The following is a 10,207-nucleotide window of genomic DNA, read 5'->3' as shown; positions in this document are numbered from 1 at the left end:
GGTGGTAGAGGGCCCTGAAAACAGCCTGTTTCTGCATTCGGGGCAGTTGCAACCTGTGTAATCCCAGTGCTGAGCCCAGAGGCAACCAAGCCTCTGTAGAAACAGCCACAGAAGGCTCTGTTTCGCCCCCTTTCCTCTTTTTCAGTTAGCCCAATAGGCAACTTCTGCCTTGATCAGTTTCACCTGAGCTGAGGGCCTATTTTTAGTAGTCAGAAGTTGTTCATTAATGCCACTATTGGTGTTAGGTTGGGCTCAGTCTCTACTACTGTTGGAGACTCTTTCCTTTCCCTCCGGGAAGTTGCCTGTGGGGGAGGGGCGCCAGCCGCCGTGACTTGGGGAACTGCTGATCCGAGGCTCCCAGCCAGCCCGGGAAGCCGCGTGTGTGCGAGGGGCGCCAGTCGTCAGCCACTGTGGCTTGGGGAACTGCTGATCCGAGGCTCCCAGCCGGCCCGTGAAGCCACGTGTGTGCGAGGGGCTCCAGTTGTCGGCCACCGCGGCTTGGGGAACTGCTGATCCGAGGCTCCCAGCCGGCCCGGGAAGGAGGGAGGGTGGGGCTCTGGCCACCAGCCGCCATGGCCCGGGGAAGCGTGCGCCGCTTGGGGACCTCACCGCAGCAGAGTCTCTTAGCTGGTCCAGCCGTTCCAGACTGGGGTACACTGTGTGTCTGGTCACTGTCGTGGCTCCGGGAGCTGTTCTGTACTGTTTTTAGTTATTTAGCAGTTGTTCTGGAGGAGGAACTAAGACGCGCGCACCTTACTAAGCCGCCATCTTCTCCAGAAGCGTCTGGTCTCTGTCCTTCCATATAAATTTGATAATCAAGTTTTTGAAGTCTTCAAAGTAGGTTGTTGAGTTTTTTTAGTATTATTGCATTGAATCTGTAGATCAATTTGGGTAGAATCGACATTTTGACGATATTCAACCCTCCTATCCATGAGCATGGAATATCTTTCCAACTAATTTAGGTAATTTTTAAATTTCTTTTAGCAATTTGTTGGGCAATTTTCCATGTAGAAGTCCTTGACATCCCTGGTTTTGTTTATTCCTAGATACCTAATTCTTCTGGTTGCTATTCTGAATGGATCTTTTTCCTTAGTTGTCCCCTCAGAAAGGTCATTACTTATGTACAGAAACATTACTGATTTTTGTACATTGATCTTGCATCCTGCCACTTTGCTGAATTTGTTTATTAGCTCAAGTAGTTTTACTGTAGATTTCTCAGGGTTTTCTAAGTATTGGATCATGTCATCTGCAAATAATGAAAGTTTACTTCTTCCCTTCCTATTTGGAAAGCCTTTTATTTCTTTCTCCTGTCTAATTGCTCCAGCTAGTACTTCTAATACAATGTTGAATAATAGTGATTTTCAATTTCTCACCATTAAGTTTGATGCTGGCTATGGGCTTTTCATATATGTCCTTTATGATATTGAGAAAGTTTCCCTCAATGCCTAACTTTTGGAGTGTTTTTGTCAGGAAAAGATGCTGGATTTTGTCAAATGCTTTTTCAGCACCAATTAATATGATCATGTGATTTTTCCCTTTTGATTTGTTAATGTGCCATATTATGCTGATTGATTTTCTTATGTTGAACTGCCTTGGCATTCCTGGTATGAATCCCACTTGTTCATGATGTATAATTCTTTTAAAGTGCATTGGATATGATTTGCTAGTCTTTCGTTAAGAATTTTCACATCTATGTAGTTTTCTTTTCTTTTATCATCTTTATCTGATGTTGGTATTAAAGTGATGTTAGCTTCATAAAATGAGTTAGGTAATGTTTCTTTTGCTTCAGTTTTTTGGAAGAGTTTGAGCAGGATTGGTGTCAGCTCTTTTTGAAAAGTTTGATAAAATCCTCCTGTGAAGCCATCAGGTCCTGGGTTTTTTCTGTTTTGTTTTGTTTGTTGTTTTGTGGGAAGATTTTTGATGACTGTTTGGATCTCCTTACTTGCAATTGGTCTGTTGAGATCTTCTATTTTTCTCGAGTCAGTATAAGTAATTTCTGTCTTTCTAGGAATTTGTCCATTTCATCTAAGTTATCTAGTCGGCATATAGTTGTTCATAATATTCTCTTATGATTTTTTAAGTTTCTTCATGATCTGTGGTAACAACTCCGCTCTCATCTCTGATTTTATTTATTTGTGTCCTTTCCCATTTCTTCCTTGTTTGTCTAGTTAAGGGACCATCAATTTACTAATTTTCTCAAAGAATCAACTTTTAGTTTTGTTGATTCTTTCCATTGTTTTCCAGTTTGTTTATTTCTGCTTCAGCCTTTATTATTTCTCTTCTTTTATTTGGGGTTAGTTTGCTATTCCTATAAATTCTCCAGGTGAGCAGTTAAATCCTCAAGTTTTTCTCATTCTTGCTCTTTAATATTGGCATTTAGGGCAATAAATTTCCCTCTCAGCCCTGCCATTGCCATGTCCCATAAGTTTTGATATGTTGTATTCTCATTATCGTTCATCTACAAATATTTACTGATTTATCTAGCAATTTCTTCCTTGATCCACTGATTATTTACGAGTGTGTTGTTTAATCTCTCTATATTCATGCAAGCTCTGGTTCTTTGGTGATCATTAATGCAACTTTATTCCGTTGTGATTAGAGAAACTGCTTTGGATAATTTCAATCTTGTTAAATTTGTAGAGACTCAGTTTATGTCCCAGGATATGATGTATCCTGGAGAATGTTCCATTTGCACTAGAGAGGTATGTGTATACTGGTGTTTGGGGATATAATGATCTATAGATGTCTATTAGATCTAATTCATGTATTTCTTTTTTCTTTTTTCTGCATGGGCAAGCACCGGGAAACAAACTCGGAACTCCAGCATGGCGGGCGGGAAGTCTGCCTGCTGAGCCACTGTGGCCCTAATTCATTTATTTTATTGTTTAGGTTCTCTATTCCCTTGTTGATTCTCTGTATGGTTGTTCTATTGATAGCAGAGAGTGATTTATTGAAGTCTCCCTCTATTACTGTTGATATGTCTATAGCTCCCTTCAGTTTTTCCAATATGTGCCTCATGTACTTTGGAGCTCCTTAATTGGGAGCATTCACATTTATGATTGTTATTTCTTCCTGGCAAATTATCCATGTTGTTAATATGTAGTGTCCTTCTTTGTCTCTTATGATGTCTTTACATTTAAAGTGTATTTTGTCTGATATTAGTATAGCTACTCTGGGTTTTATTTTTTTTCTTTTTTTGTTTACAGCTTGCATAGAAGATCTTTTCCATCCTTTCACTTTCAATCTAACTGTACTTGAGTCTAAGATGTGTCTCTTGTAAACAGGATATAGATGGATTATGTTTTTTGATCCGTTCTGTCAGTCTGTATCTTTTAAATGTTGAGTTTAGACCATTAACATTCAAAGTAATTACTGTAACAGCAGTTTTTTATTCTACCGTCTTGTCCTTTAGTTTTTGTTTGTCAGGTATGTGTATTATTTTCCTTCTCTCCCTCTTTTCCTTTATATTACCTTTACTTATATTCTTCAATTCTGTGCCCTCCTCCAGACCTCCCTCTCCTGTCTTTTTTTTTTTTTAATCAGCTGACAGGGATCCCTTTAATATTCCTATATTTCTTGTAAGGCTGATCTCTTGTTCACTAGTTCTCATAATCTTTCTTTGAGGATTTTAATATCAATTTTGAAGGATAACTTGGCTGGATAAAGTATTCTTTGTTGAAAGCCTTTTCTCATTCAGGATCTTAAAAATATAGCATTGCCTTCTTGCTTCCATGGTGCCTGTTGAGTAGTCTGAAGTCAGTCGTATGTGTTTTCTCCTGTATGTAGTAGATTGTTTTTCTCATGCTCCTTTCAGGACTTTCTGTTTCTCTTTAACACCTGACAGTCTGATTAGTATGGGTCTTGGAGTGAGCTTGTTCAGGTTTATTCTATTTGGAGTTCACTGGGCCTCTTGGATGTGTATATTCATGTCTTTTGTAAAGGTTGGGAAGTTTTCTCCAATTATATCTTCAACTAACGTTCCCGACCCTTTGCTCTTCTCTTCTTCTGGGACACCAATAATTCTTATACTTTGTGCCTCTTGTTGTCTATCATTTCCCTAAGATTCAGTTGCATTTTTCCATCTTTCTTCCCATTTGTTCTTTTGTGCACTCTAGTTCTATTGTTCTATCTTCTAGCCCACTTGTTCTTCCTTCTGCTTCTTCAATATCATGTGTCTCCAGTATATATATATATATTGTCTACTGTACCTTTCATTTCTGTGAGAACTGCCATTTTTCTATTTAACCTCCCAAATTCTTCTTCGTGCTCTTCCAGTGTCTTCCTGATATCCTTTACTTCTTTACAAATATCTTTGAGTAGTTCCATGTTCTGTGTCCCTTCTGGAATTTTGAATTGGTCATTTGGCTGGACCATTTATGCTTGGATCTTTGCATGCTTTGTGATTTTCTGTTGTGTTCTGGGCATTTGTTTATCTTGATATGGTTACTATGTAAGTTGGTTTCCTTCACTCTTCTAAAGTTGTATATTTACTTGGTTTTTGCTGAATGTTTCCTTTTACCCTTTGTCAGTTATTATCTGCCAAATTAAGGTCCAGATCTCATGTAGGGGATACAGTTCAACTTAAGCATCTATTATAAGGTAGGCCAGGGTGCACAGGTACTCCAGTGGCAGAATGGCTGACTACCATGCAGGAGACCCAACCTGAACTCCTAGCTTATGCACACACACACAAAAATAATAATAATAAAGTAAAGTAATAATATAGCAAAAATATGAAACACAAAAACAAGAAACACAACAAAATACACCTCAACAGTGGTAGGCACCAGAACCAAAAAGAGACAGCTCAGGACGTACTGGGAGTGAAGTCAGGCTGGTGCACACCAAATGGAGAGAAAATTTAAGAGAAAAATAATAATAATAGGGTGCATGTAGTTCAGTGATAAAATGCTTGCCTTCCATGTGGGAGACCTGGGTTCAATTCCAAGACCATGCACCCCCCAAAATAATAATAATAAAAACAAATGAAATGGCCAGCCATGTCGGAGACCCAGGTTCAATTACCGGTACTGCTCATGCAAAAAATAAATAGATAAATGAAAGGGAATAATAAAAAATAATATATGAAATAAAAATAGAAAATGAGTACAACATAATATAAAATATCTATAAAAAATTTTTTAAATGATGAAAAGGACAATTATATTACTAATCAAAATGTATAGAAATAATGTGTTTTTTGTTTTTTGTTTTGAATAATGTGTTTTAAAAGGGGGGAATTGAAAAGAATATTAAGAAGAAAAAAATGAAATAAAAAAATAAAAACAGAAATAAAGACAGACCTAGGCAGATGGGGAATTAGCTTACCTGCACTTACCCCATCTCCCCAGTAGGTGGTGACCATGAGGTTCCTCCTCCCTCCAGCTCTCCCCTCCCTGTCTGGTGCAGCCGACATGCGCTTACTGCCGGTGATCCTTGGTTCTTCTCTCACATCGTAAAGGCACATGTCAATATCTTGCCCTCTTCCTTGCCTTCTGGGTTCCATTTCAGCTTCTTGCTTCCTGTAGCTTTCTCTCTTTGTCTGAATTCTGTTCTTTTATAAAGGACCCCCGTAATAGGATTGAGACCCTTCTGGTTGAGGTGGATGACACCTTAACTGAAGTAATCTCATCAAATGCCCTCCTTAGAATGGGTTCACACCCACAGGAATAGAGTAAGTTTAAGAACATGTTTCTCTGGGATGCATACACCTTAAAAACCATCATAATTCTTTTCCAAATTTTTTTTAGCAATTCTAGTTCTTTTTCCATCCTATATAAATTTTAGAATAATCTCATCTGTATCAATAAAATATTGTACAAGAATTTAGATAGGTTTATGTTTTGCTAAATCTGGAAGTGTTCAATCACTATTTGTTTGGGTATTGTTTTCAGCTCCTGTCCTCTTGCTTCTCTTTTTCCTGGATACTGCTGAGACAAATGTTAGCTCTTTGGTTATAGAGGTTTTGATTTCCTCTATAATTATCCTCTATAGATTATAATTATAATTAAATTATATTATATTAAATTATATTAAATTGTATTATATTATATATTATATTTAATTATATTAAATTAAATTATAATTATAATTATCCTCTATAGATTTTATAAAGGTTTGGTTATATAGGTTTTGGTTATAGTTCTTTGAAATTCTGCTCTTTTTTTTTCAGTCGGTTTTCTCTCTTTTTTTCAGATTTGGTAATAACTATTGGTCTATCTTCAAATTCAATGATTCTTTTTCTGTCTCCTCCATTCCAATGTTGAGGTCGTAAATTGAGATGCGTTATTTTGGTTATTTTATTTTTCACTTCTAAAATTTCCACTTGGTTTTTCCTTGTATCCTATACTACTTTTCTGAGATTTTCTATTTTTTTCATTTGTTTCAAGCATTTTTTAAATTGCTCATTTAAGCATTTTATGATTGTTTCTTTAAAATTTGTGTTGGATGATTCAAACATCCTGTCGTCTCAGTGCTGGCATTTATTCATTGTTTATTTTATTCAGTTTGAGATCTTCTTGGTTCTGGGTATAAGAAATAGTTTTCAGTTGAAACCTGGACATTGTGGGTATTATGCTGTGAGTTTCTGGATAGGACTTAAGGTCTCTTTCAGCCGGCTTCCTCTAACATTGCTCTGGAAGGGGAAGGAGAAGCACCACCCTGCTGTTGCCAGATCAAGGTAAAAGTCTGAGTTTCCCACTCAGCCTTCATTGACACTAGGGGATGGGTGCACCTTGTCATTGTTGGGTGGGGTTGGGAGTTCCAGCTCCCCACTAGGCCCTGCCTGATGCCTCCCAGTAGGGTGGGGAAGGGTCACCATGTCCCTGTCAGGTGTCCATGGTGGCCCAGGCTCCCCACATGGTCTCTACTGAACCCATGGCTACGATGATGGGTCTTGTTGCCATCTGGCAAGGGTGGAAGGCCCAGCTTCATCTTTGTTCTTCTCTAACAGGGGGACTGAAAGCATTGCTGCAGCCTTGTGAGGACTTTGCCTCTAGAGACGGGACCATAGTTTTTCTGTGTTTTTTTTTTGTCTGGAATAGAACAGCTATTATCTAAAATATTTTTGTCTTTAAATGTTGCTCTTTATGTTCCTTTAGCTTGAGAGAATGGGCTTGTGTTGGGGCTGTTTTGGTTTATTTCTGTTGGCTTTCTAGGTTGTCACCTTTTTAAACGCCAAATCGTGAATGTATGAATTTAAGGAAAGCCCGGGGAACTTACTGTCATGTCATTTTTTGGATCCTGAGGTTCCTAGCCAGGCTGTCTCAGCAATCTTCCCTTGTTTCTTTTATCTATACCTAGTGGAAGGAATTGGAAACAAACAGTTTATCTACTCCATTTTCCTGGAGAAATACAAGTTCATTATTTCCTTTCATGGACTTGTCATTTTCTCCCTGTGGCTATAGTATTTACTATTTCGTATTACTTTTATATGTTTGCAATTGATATTTTAAAAAATGAATTAAAGCTTTTTTCATTATATAGTGACTCTTTTTTTTTGTCTGAAAGTCTATGTTTTTTTTTTTTTTTTTTTTTACATGGGCAGTACCGGGAACCGAACCCGGGTCCTCGGGCATGGCAGGTAAGCATTCTTACCTGCTGAGCCACCGTGGCCCACCCTGAAAGTCTATGTTTTTAATATTAATATTGCAATACAAGTTTCCATTGAGGATATATTTCCCTGCTATATCTTTTACATTCTTTTTATTTCTACCTTTCCATGTCTATGTTTTGGTTGGGCCCTTGCAAGCAGATTAAAGGTGAATTTTACATTTATCTTGATTATTGATAAAATTGGACTTATTTTTACAATTTAACTTTTCATTTCAAGATGTTCATTTTTTATTATTTTCTTTGCTTTAAAAAGTTGATTCTGCTCTCCAAAAAAAAAAAGGAGGTACACACCCACTCATTCAATAAAACCAGTATTACTTTATTATCAAAACAAAAATCAGTCACAGACATCTGAAGGAAAGAAAACTAAAGCCCAACGTATCTTATGAATATAGGTGCAAAAATCCTCAACAAAATGTTAGCAAACAGAATCTAGCAAAATATAAAAGGTGTTATCCAATATGCCCAAGTGAAATTTATTCCAGCCATACAAGGTTCTACGACATCTGAAAACCAATCAGTGTAGTATACCATACACCGTACCATACTGAAAAAGGATAAAGACCATACGGTCATCCCCATAGACACAGAAAAATCATTTGACAAAATTCAAAACCCTTTCAGGGCAAAAAGCCTCAAACTAGGAACAGAACGGAACTTTCCAAACCCAATAAAAGGCATTTGAAAAACCCACAACTAACATCATACTTAATGGTGAAAGACTGAAAGCCTTCCCTCTAAGATCAGAAACTACACAACGATGTCTATTATTGCCACTTCAAAACATTGTCGCCGATGTTCTAACCAGCATAATTTGCTAGGAAAACGGAAGTAAAGGCCTCCAGATTGGAAAGGAATGAGTAATACTGCCATAGTTTTCCAGGCTGCTATGACAAATGCCACACAATGGGTTGGCTTAAACAACCCATTTGTTGTTTATGGCTCATGATATTGGAGGCTAGAAGGTCTAATTCTTCCCACCCTTGGTGGCATTCCAGTTGCCCATCCATCCTTGGGTTCTTTGGTTCACCCCTCACATGGCAATGTCCTCTCCTTTCTCTTCCAGGTTCCATTGGCTTCCAGTTTCCAGATCTCCCTGTGGCTTTCTCTCTTTCTCTCTCTCTATGTATCTCTGGGTTTCTTTTGCTTATACAGAAATCCAATCATCTAGGTTAAGGCTCGACCCTATTCATTCAGGCCACACCTTAAAAAAATAACATCTTCAAGAGATCCTAAGAGAAGTGACAGAAAAATGACCAAGACAGTGGTTCCAGGGCATGAGTGACCAGAGAGGGGCTTCTATATTACATAGGTAGGACCTGGATGAAAAAGCAGAGAAATTATGATTGAGAGAATGGGATGAATTTATCTGCACATGGGGTGAGCAGCAATGCACAGGCTTGAGCATTTGCAGAAGGAGCACCACACTCCAACACTCTCACCACCATATCAGCTTGAGAGATCTACCCTTTCAGCATCATAGCTGGGAGCTCCCATGGAGAATCCAGAAACCAGCAGACTTGCTATACTGATGCACAGAGACCCTGTGGAGCCCATGGAGAATCCAGAAGCCAGCAGACTTGCTATACTGATGCACAGAGACCCTGTGGAGCACAGGGCCAAGCCCCAGCCCCTGAGGCAGGCTGCTGTGGGTACCTGGTTTTGACTGAGACTAGGGGTCTCTCCCATCATCAGGAGGAGGTGGGGGAGGACACAGAGCTGAGATGATCTGGCAATTGGCCAGTGAAAGAAATGCCCTGTGTCCCACTGCTTCTATCCTTTCACCACGGAGGTACAGAGTGACCACAACATGCATGGGCAGAGAGGCAGGGATGCAGGAGTGAGCTGCACCACACTATCAGTACTCCTAGGCTGGCTGTGGGCAGGGGTAGTTGAAATACTCAGTCCCAAAAGCACAAGGGCATTCCACATGGGGACCTGGAGACCACCAGACCCATTGTGCCCGCAAGTAGATTCTCAACTGAAATGCACATTTCCCAAGCCCTGCGATTGGCTGTTTTCAGCACACATGGAGACCTGTTGCTTTGACTGGGTTCACACCTATTTGGGGTTCAGCCAAGCAGGCTGATTTAGGGAAAGTCAGGCCTGAGGAGAAGAGGTGGCCCAAGAGTGCCATGTGCTGGGATGATGTGGAAAGTACAGACTGGCAAACTGCCTTTCTGCCTAGCTTTTAACAGATATTCAATTAGAGTTGACCTCCTGCTTTGGTTTGGTGGGGAATTACTGACAAACTATGGCCAAAAGGAGAACCTCAATACAAACCCAAGCAACTACAAAATCTTAAATGAGCATGGGAAATCAACTTTCAAAATAATCTTATAATAATCAAATGCAATGAAGTTGACAAGAAATCACAAAGCACATGAAGATGCAAGAAAATATGGCCCAGACAAATGACGAGCACTAGAGGAGATGCAGAATTTGGAACAACTAATCAAAGATGTTCACATAAATCTCCTGATTAAGTTCAATGTGTTAGCTAAAGACATAAAGAATGGAAATAAGGAAGACACTAAAAGAGCATAAAGAAGAATTTGAAAGAATAAATTAAAAAATAGCAGATCTTATGGAA

This window comes from Tamandua tetradactyla, chromosome 7 (assembly GCF_023851605.1).
Source record: "Tamandua tetradactyla isolate mTamTet1 chromosome 7, mTamTet1.pri, whole genome shotgun sequence".
Taxonomy (NCBI): Eukaryota; Metazoa; Chordata; class Mammalia; order Pilosa; family Myrmecophagidae; genus Tamandua; species Tamandua tetradactyla.
Note: the sequence above shows the minus strand (reverse complement) of the source record.